This window comes from Ambystoma mexicanum, chromosome 6p (genome assembly GCF_040938575.1).
Source record: "Ambystoma mexicanum isolate Mex_15411 chromosome 6p, UKY_AmexF1_1, whole genome shotgun sequence".
Classification (NCBI taxonomy): domain Eukaryota; kingdom Metazoa; phylum Chordata; class Amphibia; order Caudata; family Ambystomatidae; genus Ambystoma; species Ambystoma mexicanum.
The window spans coordinates 23,990,921-24,014,073 of record NC_090935.1 but is presented as its reverse complement, the minus strand read 5'-3'; positions in this window follow the sequence as shown (position 1 = coordinate 24,014,073).

Here is a 23,153-nt window from a genome sequence, read left to right as displayed (position 1 = left end):
ACATAATAAATATCTACAGTATATTACCCTCAGAACACTCCCTTCCCCAAACCATGCGCTTGACTGATTCCCCTGGCCGTACACTTAACTGCGTGATCAGTCCATTCAATATAGAATAAATATCTACAGTATATTACCCTCAGACCACTCCGTTCCCCAAACCATGCGCTTCACTGATTCCCCTGGCCAGACACTTAACTGCGTGTTCAGTCCATTCAGTATATAATAAATATCAACAGTATATTACCCTGAGGCCAGTCTCTTCCCAAAACTATCTGCTGCACTGATTCCCCTGGCCGGACACTTAACTGCGTGATCAGTCCATTCAGTATATAATAAATATCAACAGTATATTACCCTGAGGCCACTCCCTTCCCAAACTATACGCTGCACTGATTCCCCTGGCCGGACACTTAACTGCGTGATCAGTCCATTCAGTATATAATAAATATCTACAGTATATTACACTCAGACCACTCCCTTCCCCAAACCATGCGCTGCACTGATTCCTCTCGCCGGACACGTAACTGCGTGATCAGTCCATTCGGTATATAATAAATATCTACAGTATATTACCCAGAGGCCACTCCCTTCCCCAAACTATGCGCTGCACTCATTCCCCTCGCCAAACACTTAACTAGGTGATCAGTCCATTCAGTACATAATAAATATCTACAGTATATTACCCTCAGAACACTCCCTTCCCCAAACCATGCGCTTCACTGATTCCCCTGGCCGTACACTTAACTGCGTGATCAGTCCATTCAGAATATAATAAATATCTACAGTATATTACCCTCAGACCACTCCCTTCCCCAAACCATGCGCTTCACTGATTCCCCTCGCCAGACACTTAACTGCGTGATCAGTCCATTCAGTACATAATAAATATCTACAGTATATTACCCTCAGAACACTCCTTCCCAAAACCATGCGCTTCACTGATTCCCCTGGCCGTACACTTAACTGCGTGATCAGTCCATTCAATATACAATAAATATCTACAGTATATTACCCTCAGACCACTCCGTTCCCCAAACCATGCGCTTCACTGATTCCCCTGGCCGGACACTTAACTGCGTGATCAGTCCATTCAGTATATAATAAATATCTGCAGTATATTACCCTCAGACCACTCCCTTCCCCAAACTTTGCACTGCACTGATTCCCCTCGCCGGACACTTAACTGCGTGATCAGTCCATTCAGTATATAATAAATATCTACAGTATATTACCCTCAGACCACTCCCTTCCCCAAACCATGCGCTTCACTGATTCCGCTCGCCGGACACTTAACTGCGTGATCAATCCATTCAGTATATAATAAATATCTACAGTATATTACCCTCAGACCACTCCCTTCCCCAAATTATGCGCTGCACTCATTCCCCTTGCCAGACACTTAACTATGTGATCAGTCCATTCAGTATATAATAAATATCTACAGTATATTCCCCTAAGGCCACTCCCTTCCCCAAACCATGCGCTGCACTGATTCCCCTCGCCGGACACTTAACTATGTGATCAGTCCATTCAGTATATAATAAATATCTACAGTATATTCCCCTCAGACCACTCCCTTCCCCAAACCATGCGCTGCACTGATTCCCCTGGCCGGACACTTAACTGCGTGTTCAGTCCATTCAGTGTATAATAAATATCTACAATATATTACCCTCAGACCACTCCGTTCCCCAAACCATGCGCTTCACTGATTCCCCTCGCCGGACACTTAACTGCGTGATCAGTCCATTCAGTATATAATAAATATCTACAGTATATTACCCTCAGACCACTCCCTTCCCCAAACTATGCGCTGCACTCATTCCCCTCGCCGGACACTTAACTGCGTGTTCAGTCCATTCAGTATATAATAAATATCAACAGTATATTACCCTGAGGCCACTCCCTTCCCCAAACTATAAGCTGCACTGATTCCCCTGGCCGGACACTTAACTGCGTGATCAGTCCATTCAGTATATAATAAATATCAACAGTATATTACCCTGAGGCCACTCCCTTCCCCAAACTATATGCTGCACTGATTCCCCTGGCCGGACACTTAACTGCGTGATCATTCCATTCAGTATATAATAAATATCTACAGTATATTACCCTCAGACCACTCCCTTCCCCAAACCATGCGCTGCACTGATTCCCCTCGCCGGACACGTAAGTGCGTGATCAGTCCATTCAGTATATAATAAATATCTACAGTATATTACCCTGAGGCCACTCCCTTCCCCAAACTATGCGCTGCACTCATTCCCCTTGCCAGACACTTAACTATGTGATCAGTCCATTCAGTATATAATAAATATCTACAGTATATTACCCTCAGACCACTCCCTTCCCCAAACCATGCGCTTCACTGATTCCCCTCGCCAGACACTTAACTGCGTGATCAGTCCATTCAGTACATAATAAATATCTACAGTATATTACCCTCAGAACACTCCCTTCCCCAAACCATGCGCTTCACTGATTCCCCTGGCCGTACACTTAACTGCGTGATCAGTCCATTCAATATAGAATAAATATCTACAGTATATTACCCTCAGACCACTCCGTTCCCCAAACCATGCGCTTCACTGATTCCCCTGGCCGGACACTTAACTGCGTGATCAGTCCATTCAGTATATAATAAATATCTGCAGTATATTACCCTCAGACCACTCCCTTCCCCAAACTTTGCACTGCACTGCTTCCCCTCGCCGGTCACTTAACTGCGTGATCAGTCCATTCAGTACATAATAAATATCTACAGTATATTACCCTCAGACCACTCCCTTCCCCAAACCATGCGCTTCACTGATTCTGCTCGCCGGACACTTAACTGCGTGATCAGTCCATTCAGTATATAATAAATATCTACAGTATATTACCCTCAGACCACTCCCTTCCCCAAATTATGCGCTGCACTCATTCCCCTTGCCAGACACTTAACTATGTGATCAGTCCATTCAGTATATAATAAATATCTACAGTATATTCCCCTAAGGCCACTCCCTTCCCCAAACCATGCGCTGCACTGATTCCCCTCGCCGGACACTTAACTATGTGATCAGTCCATTCAGTATATAATAAATATCTACAGTATATTCCCCTCAGACCACTCCCTTCCCCAAACCATGCGCTGCACTGATTCCCCTGGCCGGACACTTAACTGCGTGTTCAGTCCATTCAGTGTATAATAAATATCTAAAATATATTACCCTCAGACCACTCCGTTCCCCAAACCATGCACTTCACTGATTCCCCTCGCCGGACACTTAACTGCGTGATGAGTCCATTCAGTATATAATAAATATCTACAGTATATTACCCTCAGACCACTCCCTTCCCCAAACTATGTGCTGCACTCATTCCCCTCGCCGGACACTTAACTGCGTGTTCAGTCCATTCAGTATATAATAAATATCAACAGTATATTACCCTGAGGCCACTCCCTTCCCCAAACTATAAGCTGCACTGATTCCCCTGGCCGGACACTTAACTGCGTGATCATTCCATTCAGTATATAATAAATATCTACAGTATATTACCCTCAGACCACTCCCTTCCCCAAACCATGCGCTGCACTGATTCCCCTCGCCGGACACGTAACTGCGTGAGCAGTCCATTCAGTATATAATAAATATCTACAGTATATTACCCTGAGGCCACTCCCTTCCCCAAACTATGCGCTGCACTCATTCCCCTTGCCAGACACTTAGCTATGTGATCAGTCCATTCAGTATATAATAAATATCTACAGTATATTCCCCTCAGACCACTCCCTTCCCCAAACCATGCGCTGCACTGATTCCCCTGGCCGAACACTTAACTGCGTGTTCAGTCCATTCAGTGTATAATAAATATCTACAATATATTACCCTCAGACCACTCTGTTCCCCAAACCATGCGCTTCACTGATTCCCCTGGCCGGACACTTAACTGCGTGATCAGTCCATTCAGTATATAATAAATATCTACAGTATATTACCCTCAGACCACTCCCTTCCCCAAACTATGCGCTGCACTCATTCCCCTCGCCGGACACTTAACTGCGTGTTCAGTCCATTCAGTATATAATAAATATCAACAGTATATTACCCTGAGGCCACTCCCTTCCCCAAACTATCCGCTGCACTGATTCCCCTGGCCGGACACTTAACTGCGTGATCAGTCCATTCAGTATATAATAAATATCAACAGTATATTACCCTGAGGCCACTCCCTTCCCCAAACTATACGCTGCACTGATTCCCCTGGCCGGACACTTAACTGCATGATCAGTCCATTCAGTATATAATAAATATCTACAGTATATTACCCTGAGACCACTCCCTTCCCCAAACCATGCGCTGCACTGATTCCTCTCGCCGGACACGTAACTGCGTGATCAGTCCATTCAGTATATAATAAATATCTACAGTATATTACCCTGAGGCCACTCCCTTCCCCAAACTATGCGCTGCACTCATTCCCCTCGCCAGACACTTAACTCGGTGATCAGTCCATTCAGTATATAATAAATATCTGCATTATATTACCCTGAGGCCACCCCCTTCCCCAAACCATGCGCTTCACTGATTCCCCTCGCCGGACACTTAACTGCGTGATCAGTCCATTCAGTATATAATAAATATCTACAGTATATTACCCTCAGACCACTCCCTTCCCCAAACCATGCGCTTCACTGATTCCCCTCGCCAGACACTTAACTGCGTGATCAGTCCATTCAGTACATAATAAATATCTACAGTATATTACCCTCAGAACACTCCCTTCCCCAAACCATGCGCTTCACTGATTCCCCTGGCCGTACACTTAACTGCGTGATCAGTCCATTCAATATATAATAAATATCTACAGTATATTACCCTCAGACCACTCCGTTCCCCAAACCATGCGCTTCACTGATTCCCCTGGCCGGACACTTAACTGCGTGATCAGTCCATTCAGTATATAATAAATATCTACAGTATATTACCCTCAGACCACTCCCTTCCCCAAACAATGCCTGCACTCATTCCCCTCGCCGGACACTTAACTGCGTGTTCAGTCCATTCAGTATATAATAAATATCAACAGTATATTACCCTGAGGCCACTCCCTTCCCCAAACTATCCGCTGCACTGATTCCCCTGGCCGGACACTTAACTGCGTGATCAGTCCATTCAGTATATAATAAATATCAACAGTATATTACCCTGAGGCCACTCCCTTCCCCAAACTATACTCTGCACTGATTCCCCTGGCCGGACACTTAACTGCGTGATCAGTCCATTCAGTATATAATAAATATCTACAGTATATTACCCTCAGACCACTCCCTTCCCCAAACCATGCGCTGCACTGATTCCCCTCGCCGGACACGTAACTGCGTGATCAGTCCATTCAGTATATAATAAATATCTACAGTATATTACCCTGAGGCCACTCCCTTCCCCAAACTATGCGCTGCACTCATTCCCCTCGCCAGACACTTAACTAGGTGATCAGTCCATTCAGTATATAATAAATATCTGCATTATATTACCCTGAGGCCACCCCCTTCCCCAAACCATGCGCTTCACTGATTCCCCTCGCCAGACACTTAACTGCGTGATCAGTCCATTCAGTACATAATAAATATCTACAGTATATTACCCTCAGAACACTCCCTTCCCCGAACCATGCACTTCACTGATTCCCCTGGCCGTACACTTAACTGCGTGATCAGTCCATTCAATATATAATAAATATCTACAGTATATTACCCTGAGGCCACTCCCTTCCCCAAACCATGCGCTTCACTGATTCCCCTGGCCGTACACTTAACTGCGTGATCAGTCCATTCAATATATAATAAATATCTACAGTATATTACCCTGAGGCCACTCCCTTCCCCAAACCATGCGCTTCACTGATTCCCCTCGCCAGACACTTAACTGCGTGATCAGTCCATTCAGTACATAATAAATATCTACAGTATATTACCCTCAGAACACTCCCTTCCCCAAACCATGCACTTCACTGATTCCCCTGGCCGTACACTTAACTGCGTGATCAGTCCATTCAATATATAATAAATATCTACAGTATATTACCCTGAGGCCACTCCCTTCCCCAAACCATGCGCTTCACTGATTCCCCTCGCCGGACACTTAACTGCGTGATGAGTCCATTCAGTATATAATAAATATCTACAGTATATTACCTTCACACCACTCCCTTCCCCAAACCATGCGCTGCACGGATTTCCCTGGCCGGACACTTAACTGCGTGATCAGTCCATTCAATATATAATAAATATCTACAGTATATTACCCTCGTACCAGTCCCTTCCCCAAACCATGCGCTTCACTGATTCCCCTGGCCGGACACTTAACTGCGTGATCAGTCCATTCAGTATATAATAAATATCTACAGTATATTACCCTCAGACCACTCCCTTCCCCAAACCATGCGCTTCACTGATTCCCCTAGCCGGACACTTAACTGCGTGATCAGTCCATTCAGTATATAATAAATATCTACAGTATATTACCCTCAGACCACTCCCTTCCCCAAACTATGCGCTGCACTCATTCCCCTCGCCAGACACTTAACTATGTGATCAGTCCATTCAGTATATAATAAATATCTACAGTATATTCCCCTCAGACCACTCCCTTCCCCAAACCATGCGCTGCACTGATTCCCCTGGCCGGACCCTTAACTGCGTGTTCAGTCCATTCAGTGTATAATAAATATCTACAGTATATTACCCTCAGACCACTCCGTTCCCCAAACCATGCGCTTCACTGATTCCCCTGGCCGGACACTTAACTGCGTGATCAGTCCATTCAGTATATAATAAATATCTACAGTATATTACCCTCAGACCACTCCCTTCCCCAAACCATGCGCTTCACTGATTCCGCTCGCCGGACACTTAACTGCGTGATCAGTCCATTCAGTATATAATAAATATCTACAGTATATTACCCTCAGACCACTCCCTTCCCCAAATTATGCGCTGCACTCATTCCCCTTGCCAGACACTTAACTATGTGATCAGTCCATTCAGTATATAATAAATATCTACAGTATATTCCCCTAAGGCCACTCCCTTCCCCAAACCATGCGCTGCACTGATTCCCCTCGCCGGACACTTAACTATGTGATCAGTCCATTCAGTATATAATAAATATCTACAGTATATTCCCCTCAGACCACTCCCTTCCCCAAACCATGCGCTGCACTGATTCCCCTGGCCGGGCACTTAACTGCGTGTTCAGTCCATTCAGTGTATAATAAATATCTACAATATATTACCCTCAGACCACTCCGTTCCCCAAACCATGCGCTTCACTGATTCCCCTCGCCGGACACTTAACTGCGTGATCAGTCCATTCAGTATATAATAAATATCTACAGTATATTACCCTCAGACCACTCCCTTCCCCAAACTATGCGCTGCACTCATTCCCCTCGCCGGACACTTAACTGCGTGTTCAGTCCATTCAGTATATAATAAATATCAACAGTATATTACCCTGAGGCCACTCCCTTCCCCAAACTATAAGCTGCACTGATTCCCCTGGCCGGACACTTAACTGCGTGATCAGTCCATTCAGTATATAATAAATATCAACAGTATATTACCCTGAGGCCACTCCCTTCCCCAAACTATATGCTGCACTGATTCCCCTGGCCGGACACTTAACTGCGTGATCATTCCATTCAGTATATAATAAATATCTACAGTATATTACCCTCAGACCACTCCCTTCCCCAAACCATGCGCTGCACTGATTCCCCTCGCCGGACACGTAACTGCGTGATCAGTCCATTCAGTATATAATAAATATCTACAGTATATTACCCTGAGGCCACTCCCTTCCCCAAACTATGCGCTGCACTCATTCCCCTTGCCAGACACTTAACTATGTGATCAGTCCATTCAGTATATAATAAATATCTACAGTATATTACCCTCAGACCACTCCCTTCCCCAAACCATGCGCTTCACTGATTCCGCTCGCCAGACACTTAACTGTGTGATCAGTCCATTCAGTACATAATAAATATCTACAGTATATTACCCTCAGAACACTCCCTTCCCCAAACCATGCGCTTGACTGATTCCCCTGGCCGTACACTTAACTGCGTGATCAGTCCATTCAATATAGAATAAATATCTACAGTATATTACCCTCAGACCACTCCGTTCCCCAAACCATGCGCTTCACTGATTCCCCTGGCCAGACACTTAACTGCGTGTTCAGTCCATTCAGTATATAATAAATATCAACAGTATATTACCCTGAGGCCAGTCTCTTCCCAAAACTATCTGCTGCACTGATTCCCCTGGCCGGACACTTAACTGCGTGATCAGTCCATTCAGTATATAATAAATATCAACAGTATATTACCCTGAGGCCACTCCCTTCCCAAACTATACGCTGCACTGATTCCCCTGGCCGGACACTTAACTGCGTGATCAGTCCATTCAGTATATAATAAATATCTACAGTATATTACACTCAGACCACTCCCTTCCCCAAACCATGCGCTGCACTGATTCCTCTCGCCGGACACGTAACTGCGTGATCAGTCCATTCGGTATATAATAAATATCTACAGTATATTACCCAGAGGCCACTCCCTTCCCCAAACTATGCGCTGCACTCATTCCCCTCGCCAAACACTTAACTAGGTGATCAGTCCATTCAGTACATAATAAATATCTACAGTATATTACCCTCAGAACACTCCCTTCCCCAAACCATGCGCTTCACTGATTCCCCTGGCCGTACACTTAACTGCGTGATCAGTCCATTCAGAATATAATAAATATCTACAGTATATTACCCTCAGACCACTCCCTTCCCCAAACCATGCGCTTCACTGATTCCCCTCGCCAGACACTTAACTGCGTGATCAGTCCATTCAGTACATAATAAATATCTACAGTATATTACCCTCAGAACACTCCTTCCCAAAACCATGCGCTTCACTGATTCCCCTGGCCGTACACTTAACTGCGTGATCAGTCCATTCAATATACAATAAATATCTACAGTATATTACCCTCAGACCACTCCGTTCCCCAAACCATGCGCTTCACTGATTCCCCTGGCCGGACACTTAACTGCGTGATCAGTCCATTCAGTATATAATAAATATCTGCAGTATATTACCCTCAGACCACTCCCTTCCCCAAACTTTGCACTGCACTGATTCCCCTCGCCGGACACTTAACTGCGTGATCAGTCCATTCAGTATATAATAAATATCTACAGTATATTACCCTCAGACCACTCCCTTCCCCAAACCATGCGCTTCACTGATTCCGCTCGCCGGACACTTAACTGCGTGATCAATCCATTCAGTATATAATAAATATCTACAGTATATTACCCTCAGACCACTCCCTTCCCCAAATTATGCGCTGCACTCATTCCCCTTGCCAGACACTTAACTATGTGATCAGTCCATTCAGTATATAATAAATATCTACAGTATATTCCCCTAAGGCCACTCCCTTCCCCAAACCATGCGCTGCACTGATTCCCCTCGCCGGACACTTAACTATGTGATCAGTCCATTCAGTATATAATAAATATCTACAGTATATTCCCCTCAGACCACTCCCTTCCCCAAACCATGCGCTGCACTGATTCCCCTGGCCGGACACTTAACTGCGTGTTCAGTCCATTCAGTGTATAATAAATATCTACAATATATTACCCTCAGACCACTCCGTTCCCCAAACCATGCGCTTCACTGATTCCCCTCGCCGGACACTTAACTGCGTGATCAGTCCATTCAGTATATAATAAATATCTACAGTATATTACCCTCAGACCACTCCCTTCCCCAAACTATGCGCTGCACTCATTCCCCTCGCCGGACACTTAACTGCGTGTTCAGTCCATTCAGTATATAATAAATATCAACAGTATATTACCCTGAGGCCACTCCCTTCCCCAAACTATAAGCTGCACTGATTCCCCTGGCCGGACACTTAACTGCGTGATCAGTCCATTCAGTATATAATAAATATCAACAGTATATTACCCTGAGGCCACTCCCTTCCCCAAACTATATGCTGCACTGATTCCCCTGGCCGGACACTTAACTGCGTGATCATTCCATTCAGTATATAATAAATATCTACAGTATATTACCCTCAGACCACTCCCTTCCCCAAACCATGCGCTGCACTGATTCCCCTCGCCGGACACGTAAGTGCGTGATCAGTCCATTCAGTATATAATAAATATCTACAGTATATTACCCTGAGGCCACTCCCTTCCCCAAACTATGCGCTGCACTCATTCCCCTTGCCAGACACTTAACTATGTGATCAGTCCATTCAGTATATAATAAATATCTACAGTATATTACCCTCAGACCACTCCCTTCCCCAAACCATGCGCTTCACTGATTCCCCTCGCCAGACACTTAACTGCGTGATCAGTCCATTCAGTACATAATAAATATCTACAGTATATTACCCTCAGAACACTCCCTTCCCCAAACCATGCGCTTCACTGATTCCCCTGGCCGTACACTTAACTGCGTGATCAGTCCATTCAATATAGAATAAATATCTACAGTATATTACCCTCAGACCACTCCGTTCCCCAAACCATGCGCTTCACTGATTCCCCTGGCCGGACACTTAACTGCGTGATCAGTCCATTCAGTATATAATAAATATCTGCAGTATATTACCCTCAGACCACTCCCTTCCCCAAACTTTGCACTGCACTGCTTCCCCTCGCCGGTCACTTAACTGCGTGATCAGTCCATTCAGTACATAATAAATATCTACAGTATATTACCCTCAGACCACTCCCTTCCCCAAACCATGCGCTTCACTGATTCTGCTCGCCGGACACTTAACTGCGTGATCAGTCCATTCAGTATATAATAAATATCTACAGTATATTACCCTCAGACCACTCCCTTCCCCAAATTATGCGCTGCACTCATTCCCCTTGCCAGACACTTAACTATGTGATCAGTCCATTCAGTATATAATAAATATCTACAGTATATTCCCCTAAGGCCACTCCCTTCCCCAAACCATGCGCTGCACTGATTCCCCTCGCCGGACACTTAACTATGTGATCAGTCCATTCAGTATATAATAAATATCTACAGTATATTCCCCTCAGACCACTCCCTTCCCCAAACCATGCGCTGCACTGATTCCCCTGGCCGGACACTTAACTGCGTGTTCAGTCCATTCAGTGTATAATAAATATCTAAAATATATTACCCTCAGACCACTCCGTTCCCCAAACCATGCACTTCACTGATTCCCCTCGCCGGACACTTAACTGCGTGATGAGTCCATTCAGTATATAATAAATATCTACAGTATATTACCCTCAGACCACTCCCTTCCCCAAACTATGTGCTGCACTCATTCCCCTCGCCGGACACTTAACTGCGTGTTCAGTCCATTCAGTATATAATAAATATCAACAGTATATTACCCTGAGGCCACTCCCTTCCCCAAACTATAAGCTGCACTGATTCCCCTGGCCGGACACTTAACTGCGTGATCATTCCATTCAGTATATAATAAATATCTACAGTATATTACCCTCAGACCACTCCCTTCCCCAAACCATGCGCTGCACTGATTCCCCTCGCCGGACACGTAACTGCGTGAGCAGTCCATTCAGTATATAATAAATATCTACAGTATATTACCCTGAGGCCACTCCCTTCCCCAAACTATGCGCTGCACTCATTCCCCTTGCCAGACACTTAGCTATGTGATCAGTCCATTCAGTATATAATAAATATCTACAGTATATTCCCCTCAGACCACTCCCTTCCCCAAACCATGCGCTGCACTGATTCCCCTGGCCGAACACTTAACTGCGTGTTCAGTCCATTCAGTGTATAATAAATATCTACAATATATTACCCTCAGACCACTCTGTTCCCCAAACCATGCGCTTCACTGATTCCCCTGGCCGGACACTTAACTGCGTGATCAGTCCATTCAGTATATAATAAATATCTACAGTATATTACCCTCAGACCACTCCCTTCCCCAAACTATGCGCTGCACTCATTCCCCTCGCCGGACACTTAACTGCGTGTTCAGTCCATTCAGTATATAATAAATATCAACAGTATATTACCCTGAGGCCACTCCCTTCCCCAAACTATCCGCTGCACTGATTCCCCTGGCCGGACACTTAACTGCGTGATCAGTCCATTCAGTATATAATAAATATCAACAGTATATTACCCTGAGGCCACTCCCTTCCCCAAACTATACGCTGCACTGATTCCCCTGGCCGGACACTTAACTGCATGATCAGTCCATTCAGTATATAATAAATATCTACAGTATATTACCCTGAGACCACTCCCTTCCCCAAACCATGCGCTGCACTGATTCCTCTCGCCGGACACGTAACTGCGTGATCAGTCCATTCAGTATATAATAAATATCTACAGTATATTACCCTGAGGCCACTCCCTTCCCCAAACTATGCGCTGCACTCATTCCCCTCGCCAGACACTTAACTCGGTGATCAGTCCATTCAGTATATAATAAATATCTGCATTATATTACCCTGAGGCCACCCCCTTCCCCAAACCATGCGCTTCACTGATTCCCCTCGCCGGACACTTAACTGCGTGATCAGTCCATTCAGTATATAATAAATATCTACAGTATATTACCCTCAGACCACTCCCTTCCCCAAACCATGCGCTTCACTGATTCCCCTCGCCAGACACTTAACTGCGTGATCAGTCCATTCAGTACATAATAAATATCTACAGTATATTACCCTCAGAACACTCCCTTCCCCAAACCATGCGCTTCACTGATTCCCCTGGCCGTACACTTAACTGCGTGATCAGTCCATTCAATATATAATAAATATCTACAGTATATTACCCTCAGACCACTCCGTTCCCCAAACCATGCGCTTCACTGATTCCCCTGGCCGGACACTTAACTGCGTGATCAGTCCATTCAGTATATAATAAATATCTACAGTATATTACCCTCAGACCACTCCCTTCCCCAAACAATGCCTGCACTCATTCCCCTCGCCGGACACTTAACTGCGTGTTCAGTCCATTCAGTATATAATAAATATCAACAGTATATTACCCTGAGGCCACTCCCTTCCCCAAACTATCCGCTGCACTGATTCCCCTGGCCGGACACTTAACTGCGTGATCAGTCCATTCAGTATATAATAAATATCAACAGTATATTACCCTGAGGCCACTCCCTTCCCCAAACTATACTCTGCACTGATTCCCCTGGCCGGACACTTAACTGCGTGATCAGTCCATTCAGTATATAATAAATATCTACAGTATATTACCCTCAGACCACTCCCTTCCCCAAACCATGCGCTGCACTGATTCCCCTCGCCGGACACGTAACTGCGTGATCAGTCCATTCAGTATATAATAAATATCTACAGTATATTACCCTGAGGCCACTCCCTTCCCCAAACTATGCGCTGCACTCATTCCCCTCGCCAGACACTTAACTAGGTGATCAGTCCATTCAGTATATAATAAATATCTGCATTATATTACCCTGAGGCCACCCCCTTCCCCAAACCATGCGCTTCACTGATTCCCCTCGCCAGACACTTAACTGCGTGATCAGTCCATTCAGTACATAATAAATATCTACAGTATATTACCCTCAGAACACTCCCTTCCCCGAACCATGCACTTCACTGATTCCCCTGGCCGTACACTTAACTGCGTGATCAGTCCATTCAATATATAATAAATATCTACAGTATATTACCCTGAGGCCACTCCCTTCCCCAAACCATGCGCTTCACTGATTCCCCTGGCCGTACACTTAACTGCGTGATCAGTCCATTCAATATATAATAAATATCTACAGTATATTACCCTGAGGCCACTCCCTTCCCCAAACCATGCGCTTCACTGATTCCCCTCGCCAGACACTTAACTGCGTGATCAGTCCATTCAGTACATAATAAATATCTACAGTATATTACCCTCAGAACACTCCCTTCCCCAAACCATGCACTTCACTGATTCCCCTGGCCGTACACTTAACTGCGTGATCAGTCCATTCAATATATAATAAATATCTACAGTATATTACCCTGAGGCCACTCCCTTCCCCAAACCATGCGCTTCACTGATTCCCCTCGCCGGACACTTAACTGCGTGATGAGTCCATTCAGTATATAATAAATATCTACAGTATATTACCTTCACACCACTCCCTTCCCCAAACCATGCGCTGCACGGATTTCCCTGGCCGGACACTTAACTGCGTGATCAGTCCATTCAATATATAATAAATATCTACAGTATATTACCCTCGTACCAGTCCCTTCCCCAAACCATGCGCTTCACTGATTCCCCTGGCCGGACACTTAACTGCGTGATCAGTCCATTCAGTATATAATAAATATCTACAGTATATTACCCTCAGACCACTCCCTTCCCCAAACCATGCGCTTCACTGATTCCCCTAGCCGGACACTTAACTGCGTGATCAGTCCATTCAGTATATAATAAATATCTACAGTATATTACCCTCAGACCACTCCCTTCCCCAAACTATGCGCTGCACTCATTCCCCTCGCCAGACACTTAACTATGTGATCAGTCCATTCAGTATATAATAAATATCTACAGTATATTCCCCTCAGACCACTCCCTTCCCCAAACCATGCGCTGCACTGATTCCCCTGGCCGGACCCTTAACTGCGTGTTCAGTCCATTCAGTGTATAATAAATATCTACAGTATATTACCCTCAGACCACTCCGTTCCCCAAACCATGCGCTTCACTGATTCCCCTGGCCGGACACTTAACTGCGTGATCAGTCCATTCAGTATATAATAAATATCTACAGTATATTACCCTCAGACCACTCCCTTCCCCAAACCATGCGCTTCACTGATTCCCCTGGCCGGACACTTAACTGCGTGATCAGTCCATTCAGTATATAATAAATATCTACAGTATATTACCCTCAGACCACTCCCTTCCCCAAACTATGTGCTGCACTCATTCCCCTCGCCAGACACTTCACTATATGATCAGTCCATTCAGTATATAATAAATATCTACAGTATATTCCCCTCAGACAACTCCCTTCCCCAAACCATGCGCTGCACTGATTCCCCTGGCCGGACACTTAACTGCGTGTTCAGTCCATTCAGTATATAATAAATATCTACAGTATATTACCCTCAGACCACTCCCTTCCCCAAACCATGCGCTGCTCTGATTCCTCTTGTCGGACACTTAACTGCGTGATCTGTCCATTCAGTATATGATAAATATCTACAGTATATTACCCTGAGGCCACTCCCTTCCCCAAACTATGCGCTGCACTGATTCCCCTGGCCGGACACTTAACTGCGTGATCAGTCCATTCAGTATATAGTAAATATCTACAGTATATTACCCTCAGACCACTCCCTTCCCCAAACCATGCGCTGCACTGATTCCCCTCGCCGGACACTTAACTGCGTGATCAGTCCATTCAGTATATAATAAATATCTACAGTATATTACCCTCAGACCACTCCGTTCACCAAACCATTTGCTGCACTGATTCCCCTGGCCGGACACTTAACTGCGTGATCAGTCCATTCAGTATATAATAAATATCTACAGAATATTACCCTCAGACCACTCCCTTCCCCAAACCATGCGCTTCACTGATTCCCCTCGCCGGACACTTAACTCCGTGATAAGTCCTTTCAGTATATAATAAATATCTGCAGTATATTACCCTCAGACCACTCCCTTCCCCAAACCATGCACTTCACTGATTCCCCTCGCCGGACACTTAACTGCGTGATCAGTCCATTCAGTATATAATAAATATCTACAGTATATTACCCTCAGACCACTCCGTTCACCAAACCATTTGCTGCACTGATTCCCCTGGCCGGACACTTAACTGCGTGATAAGTCCATTCAGTATATAATAAATATCTACAGTATATTACTCTCAGACCACTCCCTTCCCCAAACCATGCGCTTCACTGATTCCCCTCGCCGGACACTTAACGGCGTGATCAGTCCATTCAGTATATAATAAATATCTACAGTATATTACCCTCAGACCACTCCCTTCCCCAAACTATGTGCTGCACTCATTCCCCTCGCCAGACACTTCACTATGTGATCAGTCCATTCAGTATATAATAAATATCTACAGTATATTCCCCTCAGACAACTCCCTTCCCCAAACCATGCACTGCACTGATTCCCCTGGCCGGACACTTAACTGCGTGTTCAGTCCATTCAGTATATAATAAATATCTACAGTATATTACTCTCAGACCACTCCCTTCCCCAAACCATGCGCTTCACTGATTCCCCTCGCCGGACACTTAACTGCATGATCAGTCCATTCAGTATATAATGAATATCTACAATATATTACCCTCAGACCACTCCCTTCCCCAAACCATGCGCTTCACTGATTCCCCTCGCCAGACACTTAACTGCGTGATAAGTCCATTCAGTATATAATAAATATCTACAGTATATTACCCTCAGAACACTCCCTTCCCCAAACCATGCGCTTCACTGATTCCTTTCGCCAGACACTTAACTGCGTGATCAGTCCATTCAGTATATAATGAATATCTGCAGTATATTACCCTCAGACCACTCCCTTCCCCAAATCATGCGCTGCACTGATTCCCCTGGCCGGACCCTTAACTGCGTGTTCAGTCCATTCAGTGTATAATAAATATCTACAGTATATTACCCTCAGACCACTCCGTTCCCCAAACCATGCGCTTCACTGATTCCCCTGGCCGGACACTTAACTGCGTGATCAGTCCATTCAGTATATAATAAATATCTACAGTATATTACCCTCAGACCACTCCCTTCCCCAAACCATGCGCTTCACTGATTCCCCTGGCCGGACACTTAACTGCGTGATCAGTCCATTCAGTATATAATAAATATCTACAGTATATTACCCTCAGACCACTCCCTTCCCCAAACTTTGCGCTGCACTGATTCCCCTCGCCGGACACTTAACTGCGTGATCAGTCCATTCACTATATAATAAATATCTACAGTACCACTCCCTTCCCCAAACTTTGCGCTGCACTGATTCCCCTCGCCGGACACTTAACTGCGTGATCAGTCCATTCAGTATATAATAAATATCTACAGTATATTCCCCTAAGACCACTCCCTTCCCCAAACCATGCGCTGCACTGATTCCCCTCGCCGGACACTTAACTATGTGATCAGTCCATTCAGTATATAATAAATATCTACAGTATATTACCCTCCGACCACTCCCTTCCCCAAACTATGCGCTGCACTCATTCCCCTCGCCGGACACTTAACTGCGTGTTCAGTCCATTCAGTATATAATAAATATCAACAGTATATTACCCTGAGGCCACTCCCTTCCCCAAACTATCCGCTGCACTGATTCCCCTGGCCGGACACTTAACTGCGTGATCAGTCCATTCAGTATATAATAAATATCAACAGTATATTACCCTGAGGCCACTCCCTTCCCCAAACTATACGCTGCACTGATTCCCCTGGCCGGACACTTAACTGCGTGATCAGTCCATTCAGTATATAATAAATATCTACAGTATATTACCCTCAGACCACTCCCTTCCCCAAACCATGCGCTGCACTGATTCCTCTCGCCGGACACGTAACTGCGTGATCAGTCCATTCAGTATATAATAAATATCTACAGTATATTACCCTCAGACCACTCCCTTCCCCAAACTTTGCGCTGCACTGATTCCCCTCGCCGGACACTTAACTGCGTGATCAGTCAATTCACTATATAATAAATATCTACAGTATATTACCCTCAGACCACTCCCTTCCCCAAACTTTGCGCTGCACTGATTCCCCTCGCCGGACACTTAACTGCGTGATCAGTCCATTCAGTATATAATAAATATCTACAGTATATTCCCCTAAGACCACTCCCTTCCCCAAACCATGCGCTGCACTGATTCCCCTCGCCGGACACTTAACTATGTGATCAGTCCATTCAGTATATAATAAATATCTACAGTATATTACCCTCAGACCACTCCCTTCCCCAAACTATGCGCTGCACTAATTCCCCTCGCCGGACACTTAACTGCGTGTTCAGTCCATTCAGTATATAATAAATATCAACAGTATATTACCCTGAGGCCACTCCCTTCCCCAAACTATCCGCTGCACTGATTCCCCTGGCCGGACACTTAACTGCGTGATCAGTCCATTCAGTACATAATAAATATCTACAGTATATTACCCTGAAGCCACCCCCTTCCCCAAACCATGCGCTTCACTGATTCCCCTCGCCGGACACTTAACTGCGTGATCAGTCCATTCAGTATATAATAAATATCTACAGTATATTACCCTCAGACCCCTCCCTTTCCCAAACCATGCGCTTCACTGATTCCCCTCGCCAGACACTTAACTGCGTGATCAGTCCATTCAGTACATAATAAATATCTACAGTATATTACCCTCAGAACACTCCCTTCCCCAAACCATGCGCTTCACTGATTCCCCTGGCCGTACACTTAACTGCGTGATCAGTCCATTCAATATATAATAAATATCTACAGTATATTACCCTCAAACCACTCCGTTCCCCAAACCATGCGCTTCACTGATTCCCCTGGCCGGACATTTAACTGCGTGATCAGTCCATTCAGTATATAATAAATATCTACAGTATATTACCCTCAGACCACTCCCTTCCCCAAACAATGCCTGCACTCATTCCCCTCGCCGGACACTTAACTGCGTGTTCAGTCCATTCAGTATATAATAAATATCAACAGTATATTACCCTGAGGCCACTCCCTTCCCCAAACTATCCGCTGCACTGATTCCCCTGGCCGGACACTTAACTGCGTGATCAGTCCATTCAGTATATAATAAATATCAACAGTATATTACCCTGAGGCCACTCCCTTCCCCAAACTATACTCTGCACTGATTCCCCTGGCCGGACACTTAACTGCGTGATCAGTCCATTCAGTATATAATAAATATCTACAGTATATTACCCTCAGACCACTCCCTTCCCCAAACCATGCGCTGCACTGATTCCCCTCGCCGGACACGTAACTGCGTGATCAGTCCATTCAGTATATAATAAATATCTACAGTATATTACCCTGAGGCCACTCCCTTCCCCAAACTATGCGCTGCACTCATTCCCCTCGCCAGACACTTAACTAGGTGATCAGTCCATTCAGTATATAATAAATATCTGCATTATATTACCCTGAGGCCACCCCCTTCCCCAAACCATGCGCTTCACTCATTCCCCTCGCCAGACACTTAACTAGGTGATCAGTCCATTCAGTATATAATAAATATCTACAGTATATTACCATCAGAACATTCCCTTCCCCAAACCATGCACTTCACTGATTCCCCTGGCCGTACACTTAACTGCGTGATCAGTCCATTCAATATATATTAAATATCTACAGTATATTACCCTGAGGCCACTCCCTTCCCCAAACCATGCGCTTCACTGATTCCCCTCGCCGGACACTTAACTGCGTGATCAGTCCATTCAGTATATAATAAATATCTACAGTATATTACCCTCACACCACTCCCTTCCCCAAACCATGCGCTGCACGGATTTCCCTGGCCGGACACTTAACTGCGTGATCAGTCCATTCAATATATAATAAATATCTACAGTATATTACCCTCGTACCACTCCCTTCCAAAAACCATGCGCTTCACTGATTCCCCTGGCCGGACACTTAACTGCGTGATCAGTCCATTCAGTATATAATAAATATCTACAGTATATTACCCTCAGACCACTCCCTTCCCCAAACCATGCGCTTCACTGATTCCCCTCGCCGGACACTTAACTGCGTGATCAGTCCATTCAGTATATAATAAATATCTACAGTATATTACCCTCAGACCACTCTCTTCCCCAAACTATGCGCTGCACTCATTCCCCTCGCCAGACACTTAACTATGTGATCAGTCCATTCAGTATATAATAAATATCTACAGTATATTCCCCTCAGACCACTCCCTTCCCCAAACCATGCGCTGCACTGATTCCCCTGGCCGGACCCTTAACTGCGTGTTCAGTCCATTCAGTGTATAATAAATATCTACAGTATATTACCCTCATACCACTCCGTTCCCCAAACCATGCGCTTCACTGATTCCCCTGGCCAGACACTTAACTGCGTGATCAGTCCATTCAGTATATAATAAATATCTACAGTATATTACCCTCAGACCACTCCCTTCCCGAAACCATGCGCTTCACTGATTCCCCTGGCCGGACACTTAACTGCGTGATCAGTCCATTCAGTATATAATAAATATCTACAGTATATTACCCTCAGACCACTCCCTTCCCCAAACTATGTGCTGCACTCATTCCCCTCGCCAGACACTTCACTATGTGATCAGTCCATTCAGTATATAATAAATATCTACAGTATATTCCCCTCAGACAACTCCCTTCCCCAACCCATGCGCTGCACTGATTCCCCTGGCCGGACACTTAACTGCGTGTTCAGTCCATTCAGTATATAATAAATATCTACAGTATATTACCCTCAGACCACTCCCTTCCCCAAACCATGCGCTGCACTGATTCCTCTTGTCGGACACTTAACTGCGTGATCTGTCCATTCAGTATATGATAAATATCTACAGTATATTACCCTGAGGCCACTCCCTTCCCCAAACTATGCGCTGCACTGATTCCCCTGGCCGGACGATTAACTGCGTGATCAGTCCAGTCAGTATATAATAAATATCTACAGTATATTACCCTCAGACCACTCCCTTCCCCAAACCATGCGCTGCACTGATTCCCCTCGCCGGACACTTAACTGCGTGATCAGTCCATTCAGTATATAATAAATATCTACAGTATATTACTCTCAGACCACTCCGTTCACCAAACCATGTGCTGCACTGATTCCCCTGGCCGGACACTTAACTGCGTGATCAGTCCATTCAGTATATAATAAATATCTACAGAATATTACCCTCAGACCACTCCCTTCCCCAAACCATGCGCTTCACTGATTCCCCTCGCCGGACACTTAACTCCGTGATAAGTCCATTCAGTATATAATAAATATCTGCAGTATATTACCCTCAGACCACTCCCTTCCCCAAACCATGCACTTCACTGATTCCCCTCGCCGGACACTTAACTGCGTGATAAGTCCATTCAGTATATAATAAATATCTACAGTATATTACTCTCAGACCACTCCCTTCCCCAAACCATGCGCTTCACTGATTCCCCTCGCCGGACACTTAACTGCATGATCAGTCCATTCAGTATATAATGAATATCTACAGTATATTACCCTCAGACCACTCCCTTCCCCAAACCATGCGCTTCACTGATTCCCCTCGCCAGACACTTAACTGCGTGATAAGTCCATTCAGTATATAATAAATATCTACAGTATATTGCCCTCAGAACACTCCCTTCCCCAAACCATGCGCTTCACTGATTCTTTTCGCCAGACACTTAACTGCGTGATCAGTCCATTCAGTATATAATGAATATCTGCAGTATATTACCCTCAGACCACTCCCTTCCCCAAACCATGCGCTGCACTGATTCCCCTGGCCGGACCCTTAACTGCGTGTTCAGTCCATTCAGTGTATAATGAATATCTACAGTATATTACCCTCAGACCACTCCGTTCCCCAAACCATGCGCTTCACTGATTCCCCTGGCCGGACACTTAACTGCGTGATCAGTCCATTCAGTATATAATAAATATCTACAGTATATTACCCTCAGACCACTCCCTTCCCCAAACCATGCGCTTCACTGATTCCCCTGGCCGGACACTTAACTGCGTGATCAGTCCATTCAGTATATAATAAATATCTACAGTATATTACCCTCAGACCACTCCCTTCCCCAAACTTTGCGCTGCACTGATTCCCCTCGCCGGACACTTAACTGCGTGATCAGTCCATTCACTATATAATAAATATCTACAGTATATTACCCTCAGACCACTCCCTTCCCCAAACTTTGCGCTGCACTGATTCCCCTCGCCGGACACTTAACTGCGTGATCAGTCCATTCAGTATATAATAAATATCTACAGTATATTACCCTCAGACCACTCCCTTCCCCAAACTTTGCGCTGCACTGATTCCCCTCGCCGGACACTTAACTGCGTGTTCAGTCCACTCAGTATATAATAAATATCTACTGTATATTACCCTCAAACCACTCCCTTCACCAAACCATGCGCTGCACTGATTCCCCTCCCCGGACACTTAACTGTGTGTTCAGTCCACTCAGTATATAATACATATCTACAGAATATCACCCTCAGACCACTCCCTTCCCCAAACCATGCGCTGCACTAATTCCTCTCGTCGGACACTCAACTGCGTGATCAGTCCATTCAGTATATAATAAATATCTACAGAATATTACCCTCAGACCACTCCCTTCCACAAACCATGCGCTGCACTGATTCCCCTCGCCGGACACTTAACTGTGTGTTCAGTCCACTCAGTATATAATACATATCTACAGAATATCACCCTCAGACCACTCCCTTCCCCAAACCATGCGCTGCACTAATTCCTCTCGTCGGACACTCAACTGCGTGATCAGTCCATTCAGTATATAATAAATATCTACATTATATTACCCTCAGACCACTCCCTTCCCCAAACTTTGCACTGCACTGATTCCCCTCGCCGGACACTTAACTGCGTGTTCAGTCCACTCAGTATATAATAAATATCTACAGAATATTACCCTCAGACCACTCCCTTCCACAAACCATGCGCTGCACTGATTCCCCTCGTCGACACTTAACTGCGTGATCAGTCCATTCAGTATATAATAAATATCTGCAGTATATTACCCTCAGACCACTCCCTTCCCCAAACTTTGCACTGCACTGATTCCTCTCGCCGGACACTTAACTGCGTGATCAGTCCATTCAGTATATAATAAATATCTACAGTATATTACCCTCAGACCACTCCCTTCCCCAAACTTTGCGCTGCACTGATTCCCCTCGCCGGACACTTAACTGCGTGATCAGTCCACTCAGTATATAATAAATATCTACAGTATATTACCCTCAGACCACTCCCTTCCCCAAACCATGCGCTTCACTGATTCCCCT